Below are 18372 nucleotides of genomic sequence, written 5' to 3'. Positions count from 1 at the left end.
CCAACAGATGGCCAGAGACCAGAACTCTACCCAGGATTCCAATGGAGTCCTTGTCTGGAGTGAAGGTGAAGATTTGGATCAGTTCAATAGTCAGAGGGCAAAAACCTCCCATGGCCCTCAGCAGAGCAGCCTGGGCTGGGACCCACCAAGGTGAATTCCTTCCTAACTGAACTGTGCAGGCCCACCGTGCCCCCAGGGGAACTTTACAGGCTAGCACCCAGCTAGGAAGGTCGGATCCTGCTAGGTTCTCAGAGGGCCTCCAGTTCTCCACGCCCCCGGGGCCGGTCTGGAGGGAAGGAGGGGCCCAGTGGATGGCGGGTACACCCCTTTATTCTTGGCCTGCGGTTCTGCCAAGTGCAACCAGATGTGATGGTGACAGGTTGCTCCTCAGAGGTGCTGGCAGGAGCCCTGTGCTCTGGGGCTTCGCCCATGGAGTGCTGCTGCTGTCGGACGCGGTGTAGGCAGAACTCAGGGAAGTCCAGGTTAGGAAACACAGCCCGGGGGCGGGGACCCCAGAGCAGGGGCATAGGCCAGCCGCAGGGTGGGGGATGGGAGCCGAGGGCCCTGGAGCCTTGCAGGACAGAGGGCGGAGCGCTCTGGCCTGCCGGGCACTTCACAGGGAAACCACGTTCCAGCAGAAGCCGCAGGTGTCCACCCGGGAATACCTCGTGCTGAGAGAGGGCCCGTGTAGCTCAGCTAGAGCAGGGGCTTCGCCGCCTCAAGCCAGGAGGGCGGGACACTGGCTGGCGTGCTTGGGCTATCGGGTGAGCACACCCGGGGGTGGGGGGAGGAGGGACACAGACAGCGTCCTGGCGAAGGTGGCGGGGTCCCGGGAGAAGTGGGCGTGGCGGGCGTAGGAGGAGGGGGTGGAGAAAAGGCGGGGAGGAGGAGGGGGAACTAGGGGAGTAGCAGGGAAGGGAGCTAGGCGAGCAGGGGGTGGATGCAGTTCAGTAGCAGCCACCCGAGAGCGCCTTGGTCCCCACTGCTGTCACAGCAGGTCGACTGGGCTGTCCAGCAGGAGCCAGCCAGCGAAAACGTCGTGGGCAGTGGGATAGGCGCTACCTACCCAGGGCCTCCCAATTGAAGGTGAGCAACCTCCGGTTAGCTAGCTCTTGGAGTCAGTTTCAACTGAGAATGGGACGAGGTAGGGGAATTCAATAAGCTACTTTACAACCAGACTCCTGTCCCTGTGATGCTCCGGAGTCCTCCAGGGGTCCGCCATTCCCCCCCCCCCCCCGTGTTTCTCTTCCACCCTATTTCCGTCATTTTCCCTCGGTCTCTGTCGGTGCCTCTCTCGGTCTGCCTCTCTTGGTCTCCGTCACTCGCGGGCACTCTCACCCTGTCGCTGGTGAGTGCTGGATCTCCCGCGCTCCCGGCTCGCCCTCGGTCCGTCAGGGGCGCGCACGGCTCACGAGATCCCTCTGCCCACTCTGGGGAAGGCTACCTGACGCCTGCGGGTTTCTCAAGTGCGCGGGGCTCCGCCTGTGGCCCTCTGGCAAGCCCCATCCGCTCGTGCCCTGAGGCGCCAGGTCACTCCGTTGTCTCTTCCAAACAGCGCACCGTCTAGGCAGTCCACCTGCTACCGAGGGCACCGACCGCCTCCGTCAACGTTTGGAGCCTCCAGGGTAAGTGCCCCGGTGCCCCTTCCTCCCCTCCCGTCTCTCCCCAGCTGCCTTGGCTCCAGGTGGACTGGAGAAATAAGGTGACTGCAGCGAAGCCAGCCTGCCGCCGCTTTCCCCTTTAAAAAGTGACAGAAGGACCCGGGAGGCCCTTTGGGCGTCCGCCGTGCTTCCGCTGCCCGGGCCCCATTCGGGCCTAAAAACTCAGCATTTCGGGGCTCAGAATCAGAGGGGTCGCGGGCGGGGCAGCACGGCTTCCCCTTTAAGGCCAAAGCCGCTTGTCGCCGCGAGTGTGAGGGTGTGTGAGTGTGCGGCGTGCGTGTCTCCTCCTCCCCGAGTGACACAGCAGTGAGAAATGCCTATCAGTAACTTAAACCCCCGAAACTCCACCTTCCGGGCGCACGGCGCGGAGCCGGGCGGTGGGAATGGAGCGAGCAGATTGAGGCCGCCACTGCAGCGCCGCCGGCATGAACTTGGCCACTAGCTGAAGCAGCCGGCGGCGGGCGGGCTTAGGGGCACCGGCCGCTAGCCAGGTGGTGATCTGCAACCGGGCCGGGCCACTCAGCGGGCTCCCGAGGCCAGGCTGCCCGTGCCGGTGGACGTTCGCCCCTGGGGCACTGCCCTCGCCGCCGCCGCGGGAGCTCTGCAGCACGGTAAGGCTGAGGCGGGCCCGGGAAGTCCGACTGCTGGGGTGGGGGGGTGCTCCGAGGTACACTGGTAGCTCCACTTGTGATCCCCTCTTGGAGGAGCCGGGACCCAGGGATGCTGAGAACCGGGGGACCCCAAAGTTTGCTCCAAGCGCACGACCCACCTGGCGCACCGCACTGCCGCCCCCCTCTCAGATAAGCCGGCAGGGCTGAGCTCAGCTCACATAGCCCTGGACTGAGGCCTCTTCCTGCTCCCCCGCGCCCACCGGGCGTCCGGAATCCGCCGAGGGCAGCCAAGTACCAAGGAGGGAAGGCAGAGGGGCGCGAGCCACGAGGGCTCCCCTGTCCGAGCTGGGTGACTGGGAGGCTCCCATTCTGTCCCGGCGCTCCCTGGGCCGCTTGTAGCCCACATACCCCGGCGACGCTGCCTTCGCCTGCCAGCTCCCTGAGCCTGGGCCAGTCGGCAGTGGGCGCAGGGCGCAGGATTCCTCCACCCCACCCCAACCCAGTTTGCCGCCGCCAACAGGGAGTGTGGAGTGTGAGCGCGCCGAACCCGCTGCCTCGCGCTGGCTCTCCTGCCAAATCCTCCCCTGGAGAGCAGCCCAGAGCAGAGCTAGAGGGCTCAAGGCAGCCCCGACTGGGCTCCTGCCCGAGCTAACGGCGCCCTTGAGTTCTGAGCTCCCAGGCCTCGGAGCCGCGGCAGAGCCGGTCGCCGGGCGCCTGCTAGGGCGGGCGGGAAGCCCCCCGGAGAGCCGCCAAATACTTTTCTCCGCCAGTTGGCTCGGCCAGTCTCCATCCCCATGCAATGAGTCCGAAGCCGCTTGGAAAGCTGGCCATACCGTCTGATTTTTATCCGTGATTAAATGCGGGCTGAGCAGACACTAATAGGATTAGCCTGCCAAAAAAACTGCCCTGAAGTCTTCGGAACCTGAACACACAGATGCACCTCGAGCAGCGGTTTCTCCCTCCACCCCCCACCCCGGGCTCCTGCAGCTGGGCACAGCCGAATGGGGCACCCGGATTGCGAGTGTGAGTGTGTGCGCAGGCAGGAGCACAGTATGGCTGGGGGACGTAGGAAGAAGGGACTCCACTTGTCGGGGTGGCTTGATGATATTGTTTGGCAGCAGAAGGAATTTCCAAAGTGTTGGATGGGAAAAGAGCCTGGCTCTCCCGGGGAAGATCCCCGCGGGAATCGCACCGCCCCCACGGCCCCAGCCCCGACGTCCGGGCGATCCTGTTCCCAGGTTTTAGTGAGCCAGTGGGCAGTACCGCCTCGGTGCAGCCCAGTTCTTGGCAGGCTCAGGCCGCCACTTGGGTGCCCACGGGTCGGGCGGGGTCGGCCGCACACTCGAGGGGGCTTCCCAGCCATTGCCACCGCTCTGAGCTCCCTGAGGAAGTGCACTTTTTTCCCACACCACCTCTTCTTGTCTTTATATATCCCCCTCTCTCCCACCCCCCGCCGCTGCTTCAGCCAACCATCCGCTTTCTAAAAAGCCCCTTTGTTTCCCAGGAGGCTGGAGAGAGGGAAAGGGAAGGGAAAGGGACGCAGAGGCAGAGGGCGGGGGCGGCTGCCTCCCAGTGGTTTACAGTGGCTGGGGACAGGAGGGCATTTGTAGGCAGTGGGGGAGGGGGCTGTGTTTCAAAAGGCGTAGGGAGACCCCGGCTCCTGGTGTCCAACGCGAGCACAACCTGCTGGCGGTGGACAACCTGGGCCCCAGCGGTCCGGATGGCCCGGAGGGTGGACAGCCAGCAGACAGGCTCAGAGGCCAGGGGGGGCGCGCGCTCCGTGGGCTGTGCAGACGCGGCTTGCCACTGCGCTCCCTGGGCGCGGGCAGAGGGGGCGCTTTCTCCTCTGTTTCGCTTTTCAGTTCTCGTCCCTCACCGCCCAGGCTCATGGCATCTGTCCCGCCAGGCGTCGGTCGTAAGATGATGGCTGAAACGACTGTAGCTACTCTGAGGCTTTCGCCACCACGCGGCTACACGCATTACTCTTTCCCTCGCCTTTCTGCCACCTTCTCCCCACCCCACCCCCACACCCACGAGACACACAAAGTTCCAATGCTCTCTGGGACCCCTTTGTTTTTAGTCAGGGAGGGAATCAGAACCGCCACTTCCGATTTCTTGCAGCCAGGGCAGGCAGTGGGGAAGAAGATGCACCTCAGTAGGGACCCAGAGCTTGGCCCTTGGGGGTGTCCAGGATTTAGCTGGCCCCTATCCCTTACACCTGCTTTAACTCACAAACTTGCGGGACTCCTGACTATCACTGAGGAATCTTAAACATAATGTGAGAAGTAACCTATTGTCAGCCTGTTGGCCTGCTCAGTCCCCATTCCCCAAAGCGGCCAGCCCGCTTCTCTCCTAGCAAAGTTTGTTCATTTGTTCGAAAGGGGATACTGACAATAAGAAAAACTGACAAATAAGGAGAAGTGGGCGGAGCCCAAACTCTACTGTTAGGTCTCAGAGCTTAGTGAAATTCAGATTCCTCCCGGGGTCCTCTGTCGCCACTGCCTCCACCCCCTCTTCCCATTTAATCTCATGGCGACATATTATTTTTGCCTTTTCGAATATCCTTCCCCTACACCACTCCCCTCCCCTCCCTGGAGATTATTCGTAAGTGTTAGTCGAACATTTGTTCTCCACTCTTTGGAATAGAGGTGAAGCGTTAACTCCCCCAACCCCCTCCAATATACACATCCCAACTGCATCTAAAACCACAAGAAAGTGCTCAAGGGGTAAACCACGAGCTCTACCTTCTCCTCCCCCCTTTCTGCTTCCCTTCTGGAGCAAGATCATTGGAAAATAAAGCTGCTGATGTGCGAGATGGAACATATGGTGCCTCCATAAGAGAGAAGCTGAAATGGCCTTGAACCTGCCGGACAGACCAGCTGTTTGCTGCCAGCCAGAGCAGCTAATCAGCTTCTTCCCCTTAAAGTAACAGCCTTCTTTTCTCTTGATGACTGGTTTGCATATTAAATGGAATATTCTCCAGAGGAGAAATGTGATGGGCTCCTATATTGCTTTGTGCCTTGGTGGTTCTCCAATGCCTGTCTCCTGCTCTGGGGGCTGCCTTGTCCTCTCCCCACGTGTGCCTCCTATGTGTGAGTGTTTCCTTCAACACTGATGTAAGAATGTTGCTCAAAGTGGAACTTGGGAAGAGGGAGGCAGGAAAAAGGAAAGAGAGAGGCTGACAGATTCTCAGATTCCAGGGAGGAAGTATTTCTGTTTTGTTCCTATTGGCTTTAGAAAAGCTAGCAGCCCCCCCCCCCTCACACACACACTTAAATATATCACAGAGAGCTGCAGCTCTTCCTTGTAAAAGCTCCTTAAAAATCATCCTCTTCTAGCTGTGACCATTTTCAGTTTTCCTTTAATACAATGTGTTTGAGAGGGGGAAAAACAGTTTGGCATTGGAAGAAGAAGGCTTGAGGAGATACAAGGAAATTCCATGTTAGGAAATCATTAGCAAAGGGTGACTTTGCCTGTTTTCCTGTCACTGACGCTGATAGTGGCTGATAGTGACACAGACGTGTGGGTTGAAATAGGAATGTCACTGAATGTTTAAATTCAACCAGGAAATAGCTTATTGCTGGGGTGGGTGTGGGGGCTATACATTCACTGCATCTTAAGGTAAGGGATTTACGATTGTCATTTATATTCATTAGATAAAGGGAAATTTTCAAGCTTGGCCAGCAAGTTTAATACCATTAAAAAATATATTTTAAGCTGGTCACCTAATGGCTTAAGTGCACCTGTTTAGTAGCTCACCCTTAGGAAACTCAAACACTGCTTAGGCTTATGAAATGGGCAGAAACTGATCTTAGACAAGTGGTTTTTACAGACAGTACTTTGACTACTCTCCTTTAAAGGGGCTTCCTATATGTGGTAAAGCTTTTTTTTTTTTTTTTTTTTTAGATTCTGAGTTGTTTTTTTTTTCCGTAGTGATGCATTGGAGAGATAATTAGTAGAGGAACTGAGACACTTGTGTTCTGGAACACTCTCCCCACTAACTAGCAGAATGATTTGGGGCAAATCCATCCTACCCACTTGTTTCTCCCTCTTCCCTTCATAACCTGGAAGTCTGAGTTTCTTCCAGCTTTAACACACTGTGATGTGTGAATGAAATAGTCATTTTTCTGGAAAAGTAAAACACCATTGGGGAAAACAGCTAGATATAAAGAAATGGGTCTGAGGTTTTTTAAAATATATTTTTATTGATTTCAGAGAGGAAAGGAGAGGGAGAGAGAGAGATAGAAACATCAATGATGAGAGAGAATCATTGATCAGCTGCCTCCTGCATGCCCTACACTGGGGATGAGCCTGCAACCTGGGCATATACCTTGACTGGGAATCGAACCATGACCTCCTGGTTCATAGATCGACGCTCAACCACTGAGCCATGCCAGCCGGCCATGAACCTGAGCTTTTGAGGGGCAGCAAGAAGAGAGTGGTATAAAAACTGGCAGAAGGCTAAGCAAAACAATGTACAAATGTAGTTGGTGTGAAATTCTAACCCAGAATCATGGATGGGGGAGTCTGAGAGGCAACCCAAAGGGCTTCTTGTCCAGTACCCCTAATCTGGTGATCTGAGGGCCTATTGATGGCAGGCCTTCTTATCATTGGGTTGGTTTACAGATAACACAATCTAAACTATTTGAAATTAGATTGGCATTATTGCAAAGGACTCATCTAATATAGAGCAGATTTGCTGATTTGCAGTTATTTAGCAAAGGTTTCAAGGACAAAAAGCCTTCCCCTCTGCCCACACGTGCCCCACTGGAATATGGGCTCTGAATTCAATGTTGAACCTTTTCTTTTGTTCCTAGTCCAGCTGGGTGTTTTCTTTGTTTTTTTGAAATCACATTTTCAACTTTGAGGATGCAGCAGCCATGAAAGAATCTGCCACTGTCCTGCTTGATAATATTGATTTTTTTAAACGTGTTGGGGGAGGAGTAGACATTATGAAGAAGGACCTTTTATCCTCTGAGCTCTTTGGCAATTATCTTGCTGCCATAAATGTTGATACACATATAATGGATGTAACTAAAAATCTCCTTATCCAAGCAGAAAAGGCTGAGTGTTTGTTGGAGCAGATAGAATGCTGAGAGTGTGAATAGACCAACCCAGATGTGGCTGGGGTGGGAGATAAATGATGGAGGAACAGGAGTCGGTTACTATGGATCAGCACAATAAACCAATTCCCATCATACACCTCTCACAACGCCACTGAGGGGTAACCTAGGCAGCACCAGTCAACTGTATGGCAGGATTGAAGCCTTGCGAAGCTTAGCTGGAACAGTCTGATTTTTCAGACATTGAGTCCTTAAACATCTTCCAAACTTTGAAGAGGGAAACTTTATAAGTCTGCATGAACCCGATGTGTTTAGTTGCAGTGAATACTACTGGTTTTGTCATCACTGTTGTCATTTAGAAAAGAAGAGTGGGCCCACAGAGCCAGAGGCGGTAAGTCAGGGGTCCCAAGGAGAGGTGGGCAGAACAGCAGAGTCTCATGGAGTTCTGCTCCCAAATGACCAACCAGGGGCTTCTGAAGCCCCAGGAGCATTTTCTGCTGGGAAGGGGATGGAAACAAATTAATTTGGTTCCCTCCCTTCCACAACTCATTGCTTTATTTTTTTTCTTTCTGTTCACAGAGCCTCCCCAATTAATTCCCTTTGTGTCTCAAGTCCCCTCCTAAGATCTGACTTCTTCATAATTTCCAAAGCAATCAGCTATGTCAAAATCTAATATGATACCTCCTGCTCTAGCCAGTTTTGCTCAGTGGATAGAGCGTCAGCCTGTGGACTGAAGGGTCCCAGGGTTAGATTCTGGTCAAGGGCACATGGCCTGGTTGCGGGCTCGATCCCCAGTAGGGGGCGTGCAAGAGGCAGCTGATCAATGATTCTCTCTCATCATTGATGTTTCTATCCCTGGTAAAACATAGCAAAGTGCCTCAGTCTCACTGGCTGTAGGTACCAAGCTCCAGGAATAAAGCTTTCCAGAGATAAGTCTAAAAGCAGCATTAAAAAAAAGCCCTTTGCAAAGTCTGTGAGAATTGTCCTTGCCCAGAGGTTTCCCCTAGACCTTCCTGGAACCCCAGCTTCAGACTTCTCCATCCTCCCTGGCCTACATGATAATGGGCTCTTCTGGACCCTGAAGAAGGAGGTCACCAATGGAAAACCAGTCCTTCCCTAGTTGTCTTCTGGCCTGGAGCAGTCATCACCCCTTTCTGGAGAGTTTAGGGTGTAGCCTTGAAGTCCCCCCATTTCCTGGAGGGGAAGGGATCCAGCTACCTTACCTTCCCCTTCCAGAGTACCCTGCTGCTTCTTCTATACAACAAATAATCATTAAATGGGCTTTGGGAAATGATGTTTTCTTATGACTGAGAATTGTTCCACAAGGCCTGGAAGAGGATGGGGCCCACTGTGGTTCCATCATGCTAGAAGGGGCCCTGGCCAACTGGCCATTGTATTTTTCCCCTTTTCTCCACCTGTGGGAGCATTTGGACATTAGGCCATCAGGACACATTCTGCTGATTCTAGAAGAGGCCACTGGAAGCCACAGGATCTGAACTATTGAGTAGCATCTGGCTCAGAAGGGCCTGGTGGCCCCAGCTCCTTTGGGAGAGGGAACTGTGGGCCTCAGGGTACTAAAGGCAGGACAAAAACCAAGTTGCCCTAAATGCTTTGGGCAATGTCAAGTCCTCAGTCCAATTGTCCAGAGTGCCACCCTTGCCCCATGAATAATATGTTTATATTTTGCACAGTCTTTGAGCCTGAAACCCACACCCCCAGCTTCTTTAAGGGCTCAGTGACACAAAAAGGGAAAGGGAGAAGGAGGGCAGGCTCTAGCTCTTCCTTCTTTTGGGGGGTCCTGTTAACCAGTTGACCACAGTCCTGCACATAGTTGCCCCAACTCACATACAAAACTCAGATGTGGAAACATGGAGACTTTTGGAGTTGAAAGAGTAAAGCCCTATGATTTTACAAAAGAGGAAAGTGAGGCCCAGAGAGGGGACCTAACTTCCCTGAGGTGACACAGTGGAGGGATCCCAAAATAGATAGAATGTTTGTTTCTAGCTCTCAGTCAAGTACTTGAGTCTTGAATGTTCACTTTGTACTTACGCTGAGGAAAAGCAAACATGGTGAGAGGAGTACAGCGCACAAAGGAGGACCATCATTATTAACTAGTATAACCTAAGCCACCCTGTGTCAGTGTGTGCTGTGCTTACCATTGCTAGGACTGCAGAGGGACGCATTATAATCAGAACTCCAAGTCTAGCACTAGCTGAAGATCATCAAAAGCTGTAAGTTAAGGATCAGTCTGGGGCTCAGGCATGGGTGTCACAGAAAAGAGTGTTTTGTCTTGTTTTGTTTTCAAGTTGCTGATGGAGAGTTGGGCTGCCAGCCTCTTGGAGGGCTGGGCTAGGTGGGTACCCTTGGCAGTTGCAGATTGTTTGGGTTTTGTTCTTAAAGAGATCTATGTTAATATCTGCCTCGGGTAGTTTCAGCACCGACCTGGGAATTTTAAGTGGGACAGTAGTTTTGATGCAGTTGGCAATGTCACGTGCTTTGTGTGTCTAATTCTGAAAGACTGGCATGAATTATGCTAGGTTTGGGGAGGAGGGCACAGCGTTTTTAAGCTGCTTGTCTGTCAAGGATTAATTTAACCTCTAATTACTACATTTTCTTCGCAGTTTGCTGCACGAACATGTTGTAACAAAAGCTCAAAGAAGTATGCCATTTCATTTCACTGCTCTAAAATTAATTTGGGGGATGTGGAGTCAAATCTGACACACTTGGTGTTAAAATAATTGTGCTGACAGTCAAATTAAAATGAACAATCTGGTTGTTTCTAGTGATACCCCAGTGATGGGGTGAAGAGCATTATTGAGTTAGTCACAGCCACAACCGTCAAAACAAGCCCTGACAATGCAGAGGAGTGTTGTTGCACTGATCCCACCAGGCAGCCAGTGCTCCCAACACATGGCCCGTGTCCCATGTGTTGCCTTCAGAGCGTGACTTGCATAATGAGGCTGTCTTGGAGCCCTTTCTACCTGCTAACAGGGCAGGTGGTAAGGTTTCCTAACATAGCAGAGGTGAGGCCATTACAGATTGTAGCCTCCCGAGGGCCTGCTCCCAAGACAGAACCACTTCAGAGCATGGCTACAGTGAAATCACAAGATTAGACTGCCGGGGATTCTCCAAGTAGGCTTCTCTCCCTCCTCCTCTCTCTGTTCCCCCACTCCAGAGGGATGGTCCCTTGACAGGCCTACACATATTTTTTTTTATCTTCACTTCCCCCAAACAGCAGCAGTGGATATGAGAGCCAAAGGCTCACTCCCCACTCTGGGGTGGCTGAGAAGTCTGGTTACTCAGACTCTGGACAGGAGTCCTTCACAGCATGATTTCCTTCCTATTTCAAAGTCCATAGACATAAACTTGTGGGATAATGGTGACAACCAGCTTAGCCAGTCATGGGCTTCATATCTTTGGCTGGGTAGTTGTGGAGACCCAGACTTTACACGCACACATCCCTACCTCAGTGCCAGAGAAGCATAATTGCTCTTCATTTCCTCCCGGGAAGGAGAGGCACTTCACCTTTTAGAGCACATTTTGCCTCCGGATTTGAGAACTGGAAGCTGATGTTATCTCTCTTATCCTGAGCACACCCTTTCTGATAGAAATGGCTAAGTCCTAAGCCCTCGTTCCCCACATGGTTGGGAATAGGCTGTCTGGCCTTTGCAGTCATGCCTTTGTGTTGGCCCTTTGCAAAAGTTCTGGTTCAGTCCCCCCACCTTGCCCTTTCTGGATCCTACACCTGTCCCTCCCCCTTCCCTGGAAAGGCACCATCCTCAATCCTCTATGACTTAGTGTGGTTTGCTACCTCAGGAGAATCTGGAACCTCTAACTTGAATTATGGGATGCAAATGTTACATGCCGTGGAGAGCATCAACTCTTTAGGGCACAGGTAGGAGGTGTTCAAGGCTCTCTTAGACCCCACCAACTGATACCATGCCTGGTATAAAGCTGGTTTTGTTCATGAAATTGGAGAATGGCCAGTAGCACCTGGCTGCCAAGGCTCTCCTGAGCTCACTCCAGGGAAGCTGACCCTAGCTGATCTCCTGAGCCCCGAATCATATATATATATATATATATATATATATATATATATATATATATATATATCTAGAGAGAGAGAGAGAGAGAGAGAGAGAGAGAGAGAGAGAGAGAGAGAGAGACCTGTCTCTCTGAAGCAGGGGAAGCTCTTTGCCTTTTGTGGGTCACAGACCTATTTGAAAATCTGATAAAAGCTATGGGTCATGTTCTTATACTACCGAACAAGTATATGTAATGTTTCATCTAATTTCAGCGGGTTAACAGATCCTCCTGGAAGTCCATTCATGGTTCCCTCGGGGATCCTTTGAGGCAGATTAAGAATGCCTCAATATGGTGCCTTAGTCTGTGCCAGACTGTGTGGTTATCCCTGGTCACTACACGGGCATAGAAACACCATAATGTGGTGAAAGAACATGATCTTTGCCTTTAGCACAGGACATTAACCAGTTGTGGGATTTTAGGTAAGTCTGTGAACCTACCCAAGCTGCAGTGTCCTCAGTTGTCAGATGGAAATATGAGAATGCTAGCCCTACCCAGCTTAAGGGCATGGGAGGAAATTCAAATGAACCAGTGTTTAAATGAACCAGCGTTGGTGCAACAGTCTTGCACACATCAGACTTGGGCACCCTCTAGGGCAGTGGTTCTCAACCTTCCTAATGCCGCCACCCTTTAATACAGTTCCTCATGTTGTGGTGACCCCCAATTTCATTGTTACAAGTTGAACATAATTAAAGCATAGTGATTAATTACAAAAACAATATGTAATTATATATGTGTTTTCCGATGGTTTTAGGCAACCCCTGTGAAAGGGTTGTTCGACCCCCAAAGGGGTCGCGACCCACAGGTTGAGAACCGCTGCTCTAGGGTTTCTCTCTGTGGTGTCACTGGTCCCTCTTCATTTTGCCTTCCTATTTGGCCTGAGAAATTTAACCAAAGGAAAGCAGGTCTCTTTTAACTTGAAAAGTCCTTTTGTCCCTTCTTTTGACATTTTGTAAGTTATACCTAGGCAAATTACCATTAAAAGATTATCTAGTTTGGATGCATGCATATAAGCATAACCAATGGACATAAGACACTGGGGGGTAGGGGAGGCTGGGGGATTGTCAAGGGGGAAAAAAGGAGACATATGTAATACGCTTTGTAATACTTTAAGCAATTAAAAAAAATTTTAAAAAAAGATTATCTAGTTTGGGCGGTACCTCCTCAGGCATGCAGAGTATTTGGAATCCATGCAGTTCCAAAGGTCAAGACTGGGTAGGGGTCTTGCTTGCCCAAACTTCAGCAACTCCCGAGTGGGGCCAGGATGTGTGTTTCTGGCCCAGTACCCTGGAAGGGGTTCCATGCTGGCCTGCCATGAAGTTAGCAAATGGGATCTGAGAAGGCAAATGGATTAGTTTTCCACATTCCAGTAGTGTCACACCTGGCATCAGAAGGTACAAGTGGATCCTTAAATCTTCCCTAAATTAGTGAAAAGGTCTAGCCAGCTCTTTAGGAAAACTGAGTGGTGGACTTGTCTGGGGATCTGGCCAGAGTCCTGCCCTGAGGGAGGAGGGAAGCAGTTCTCTTTGGAGAAAAGCCTCAGAAGCGCACTGTAGGCACTTTGGTGAGGGGTTGGCCTGAAGGGAAGAGGCCCGTTGGGCTATTCAAATAGTCCTTCTCCACTGCCCACATCTAAACCTGGTAATGTAGAAAGACTTTTCATTGTCAAGCCAGGAGGGCTGGCAAATCATAGATGAGAAAACTGAGGCCCTGAGAGGGGGCTGTGCTTGTTTAAGGTCACATGACAAGTCAAGGCCAGTCTCCTGCAAGAACACAAATGAACATGAAGACATGTCTTTGGCCTTTGTTGGGCCTGTGCTCCCTCCAGGCTCTCTGGCTCCTGACAGTAGTATCTTTTCACCTCCTAAAAACACAACCTGTCTTCAGATTAACCTGGCCCTAATGAATGTTCAAGTTTTCAAAGTCAACTTGAGAGAATAAATAGTAGATTTGGAAAGCTCTTTGAATCCTCAGAAGATGATTCTGGCCATGCTGAGCCTGTTTCTATTAGTTAAAGAATCAAGGCAGCCATGCATTTGTAGAGCCCCTCTCTCCCCCCACCTCAAGTTAACAACCTTTTGGGAAAGAGTGTGTTACTAGGAGTTTGGGCGTTTCCTCTCTTTATAAAGAGAGGAGTACTGTTTTGCTTTGAACTAGCTTGCAAGCAAATTGAGGGGGTCCCCTCTTTTTTTTATTTAGTTAAATCAGACAGATTTACCAGGCTTGATTAAGTGGAGATCGTGTTGAAAATGAGCGTTCAGTCCTGGGTCATTATGCAGAATGGTGCCTATTCCCATCCTTTGCCAGAGTGTCTGGCCTTAAGCTTCATTATTTTTCTGGAGGGGGAGGAGTCCTGCAATTCACTTGAAAGTAGATGCCACACAGCAATTTTAGGCATCCCCATGTAATCATCTGAAACGATAGTGGTCTATAAATTGGGAAGTGTGGCAGTTGGCACTTGCCCTTTGGAAGAGTCACTGTTATGGGACCAACTTTCTGAGTCTAGGAAGGATCCCAAGTGCAATAGTGGGAAGAATATCCATTTAGGGGGTCAGCTGACATATGCTCTGGGTCCAGCTGTGAGCCTCAGTTTCCCCATGTATACAGTGAAGAAGTTGACTAGAGAATCTGAGGGTGCCTCCAGCTTTGACATGTCATGCTTCTCGGAGGTGCAAATTAAACTCTAAGTTACTTTAAATCATAATTTGTTCTTTTTGAAATTATTAGAGACATGAAGCAATGAGATTTTCATTTTAGTTTGGTAGGTGGCGGCTGTGATTGTTATGTAGTCGAGGACAGTTCTAGAAGTACAGGTAAAGACAAAAAGATTTTGTATGTATTTTTTGTAGGACCAAAAAATGGGAAAGGGGACATTCCCTTACAGATCCAGTTTTTACAGATATGTATACTGGGGCTGGATTCCAATGCAAGCTGCTAGAAGCTGAGCTATTCCAGGACTCAGGCGTTCCCACTCTCAGTCCACTGTGGGCTGTTTTGCCACCCGTAGTTCACATACTCTTACAGAGGAAGCACGCAGACTTCCAGCTTTTGGGCCTGCAGTTAGCAGAGTATCAGGCTGAGAGATTTTGGTTTCTATCTACCAAATTGTAGCTTATCAAAAAGGAATTTTTCCCCATCACTGCCCACAACAACTAAGAGTTGTTCTCAGCTAAAGTAAATATTTAATTTTGTTGGTCTTGTACCAATGCCTAATTTAAAATAAAGCAGATTTCTTAAATAATCGGGGGAGAGGTAGTCCTTGGGGATTTTTTATTTGGAATCATTTTAATTTAACCATGTAGGCTGTTTTAGGTTTGACTTCATATATGCTTTATTTTCATTACATTAAAAAAAACAAAACACAAACCTAAGCTACCCCACCCTTATTTTTGCAATGAGTAATAGTTTGTCTTGTCTAAAAGACGCTTTTAGTTTCTCAACTGTTTGTACCCACAGTGCTTGACATGTTGCTTATTTGTTTGTTTGTTTTTAAATCACAGACATGTGTTGTACACCTATTTCAAGGGGTGCTTACAAAATCTGTCTGGCTCATCCCCAAACAGCCACCAGATTTGGGATTGTTTTTTGCTGTTCCAACCCAACCACCTCTTATCTGTGCTCAGCCACCCCCTCCTCAGGCCTGGAACTGAACCAATGTCTGGGAGGGAGGCAGTTTGGGTGCCAGGTCTAGCTCTCCTATCACTACATGACCTTGAGTAAGCCCCTTTTCCTTTGTGGGCCCCAAGGTTTCTATCACAAGAATGAAGGGGCTGGCCTAGGGCTCTCTGAGATTTTCTTCTTACGATTGGGTTGTATTCTTACATTTGAAGACTAAGATTTGACCAGTGGAGTATATGACCTTTAAATTCTTCTTAGAGGTATAATTCAGTGATTGTCTACGAAAAATGAAACATACTAGCACTTTTAAGAATATGTGCTTCTCTATCCACATAGTTCCTGATGTCTGGCTGCCTTTTGGAAAACTGCATCTATTCCCTCCCCCTCATTCAGATTTGTTAAGAACTATAGCCTTGAATTCAAGGCAAAAAGGGAGGTGGGAATGAGGGCAGTTCCCAAGACCTTTCTCTGTACTGTGGATGCTTGCAAGTGATGGTGCCCATTGGGTACCTCTTCTTTCCCATTTGGACAATTCAGGGGTCACTATGAAGCAGACCCAAAATAATCCCAAACTAGAACTTGGGTGCTGGTTAATTAAGAAACTGGTCAAAAGTCAATTTGAAAAATTAATTTCACAAAGATATTTTGTATGTCTACTATGTGCCAGATACTGTTGAAGGATAGATGGATGGATGGGTGGATGGAAGGAATAACAAGCAGATACATGAGCGTTAATATGTAAAAGACTTCCCAAAGTAAAGAAGGTATGCATATTAATAATGTGTCAAGGTGATGATACAATAATGAACAAAACGGACAAAAAAACTTTCATGAAAGGTAGCCTTGTGGAGGAGAACAAAGAAAATATTAATAAGTAAAAAATATAGTATGTCTGAGGTGAAAAGTGCCTTGAAGCAAAATAAATCAAGGAAGGGAGTTGGAGAGTGCTAGGGAAGAGTGCACTTTTAGATAGAGTGGACAACAAGGACCTTGCTGAGAAGGTGAGACTTGAGCAAAAACTTGCAAAACCATTTATCAACCAGGCCAGTGTTGTCCAATAGAAATATAATGCAAGCCACACATAAAATTTTAAAATTTTTAGTATCCACATTTAAAAAGAAGTAAATAAAATTAGTTAAATATATTTTATTTAACCCAATCTAAAACTATATCTATAATATTAATATTTCAACATGTAATCTACTTAAAAATTACTGAAATGGTATACCTTCTTTTTATCATGCTAAGTCTTCACATTCCAGTGTATTTACACTCATAGCATATCTCAATTCATACTAGCACATTGCAAGTACTCCATGGCCACATATGCCTCATAGCTACCATATTGGACAGCACATAACTAGACTCAAAGTTAAACGTTCTCATTTTAGCAGGTCCCTGATAAACTACTTTATAGGATGCTTTCTTTGCTAACTGAGCTGTAGTTATTTAAAATAACAAATATTGGTAAGCATCATTAATTTGCATTAAGTTCTTTCACTATGGATATTTAGCCTTTTACATCTCAACTATTCGTGTACCTACATGCACCTACCTGTCCGTGCACCCATTCATCCATTCTCCAAAATGGCTCTACCTAAAAGGAGTCTTCCAATTCAGTTTTTCTGCCTTGTGGGCTGGGATCTGAATGCAGACCTGGAGGGAGTTCAGTGGACCAACTGGTGTCTGCCCCATGAGCAGGGCTTTGAGGAGCATTGGCAATGGGTCTTTTGTCAGAATGAAGGCTCCAGCTTTGACTTGAAATTGATCAAAACAAGTTTTCTGAATACCTGCATGTGCCTGGAGATTCCTGTCTTAGTGCTTCTTGGAAACCTACCCAACAACTGAGCATTTTCTAAGGCTTGGCCTTTAGCCTGTACTCGTTGCTCCTAGACCAGTGGTGGCGAACCTATGACACGCGTGTCAGAGGTGACATGCGAACTCATTTTTTTTGGTTGATTTTTCTTTGTTAAATGGCATTTAAATATATAAAATAAATATCAAAAATATAAATCTTTGTTTTACTATGGTTGCAAATATCAAAAAATTTCTATATGTGGCATGGCACCAGAGTTAAGTTAGGGTTTTTCAAAATGCTGACACGCCGAGCTCAAAAGGTTCGCCATCACTGTACCTTCTCCCTGGCTTCTAGGCTTCTGTAATTTAGATTTTTAGCTTGACATAAGTTCAGTCTTCAAGAAAAATTGGGAGAATAATACTAGTACAAATAATTTCTGAATATCTTTCACTCAATTTCCCAAATGTTAATATTTTACATTTTCTTTATGTTTTCTCCACTTTTCCTTCTACACACACACACACGCAATTTCTTTTTCTGAATTGTGTGAAAATAAATTGTAGACATAATGCTCCTCTATCCTTAATAGTTGAATGTATATTTCCTAAAAACAAAGACATTCTCTTGTATAAGTATAGGATGCTGATAAACATCAGGAAACTAACATTGATACCAATCAGATCTAAAGAACTTAATCTAAAAACCATATTCAGATTTTGCTGATTGCTCCAAAAATGTCCTTTCTAGAAAGAGAAAACTCAGGATCATATGGTGCATTTGGTTATGGCCCATTAGTCTCTTTTAATCTGGAACAATTCTTCAATCTGTCTTTGTGTTTTATAACATTTATATTTGTGAAGAGTATAGGCCAGTTCTTTTTCAGAATGTCTCTCATTTGGGGTTTGTCTGATGTTTCCACATGATTAGATTCAGGTTCTACACTTCTGGAAAGAATACCATTGATGCGATGCTGTGTCCTTCTTAGCACATCATATCATGAAGTTCATGATGTCGATATGTCTTATTTCTGGTGATGTTAACCTCAATCACTTGGTTAATGTGGTGACTTCCAGGTTTCTACACTGTAAACTTACTATTCTCTCCTTTGTAATGATCTTATGGGAATATATTTTGAAGATATGTTAATGTACTATTACTCTGCAAACTTTCAGTCACTAGTTTAGCATCCATTGATGATCCTTGCCTGAGGCAAATTTATTATGCTGGTTGCCAAATAATGAATTTCTAATTCTATCATCCCTTCTATATTTATTATTTGACTTTCTACTGTAAGAGAGTTTTTCTTCCTTATGTATTTATTTATATGAAATGAACTCGTGGATTGTTATTTTGTTCAATGAGTTATAATTCTTTACTATCATTATTTATTTTGATGCTCAAATTGCCCCGTGGGAGCCCCTTTATGTTGCCTCATGCCTTTTTGACACATTCCTAATCATTTTCTAAGCATGGTCTCTGGCATAACAAGATACTCCAGGCTCATCTTGTATATTTTCTGCCTCAGCCCTAAAAATCAG

At 48.1% G+C, this 18372-nt stretch overlaps 1 protein-coding gene across 1 annotated transcript in view; it reads left to right on the top strand.

The window, feature by feature from the left end:
- The first annotated feature begins 2009 nt into the window (after positions 1 to 2009).
- MAMLD1 (mastermind like domain containing 1) overlaps positions 2010 to 18372 on the top strand; it is a 109957-nt gene continuing 93594 nt past the window's right edge. Inside the window, exon 1 of the mRNA XM_036305777.1 lies at positions 2010 to 2272. The gene's annotated coding sequence lies outside the window, so the exon portion shown is untranslated. The remainder of the gene's footprint in view (positions 2273 to 18372) is intronic.

Source organism: Myotis myotis, unplaced genomic scaffold (genome assembly GCF_014108235.1).
Source record: "Myotis myotis isolate mMyoMyo1 unplaced genomic scaffold, mMyoMyo1.p scaffold_m19_p_4, whole genome shotgun sequence".
NCBI lineage: Eukaryota > Metazoa > Chordata > Mammalia > Chiroptera > Vespertilionidae > Myotis > Myotis myotis.
This window is presented reverse-complemented; position numbering and strand designations above follow the sequence as displayed.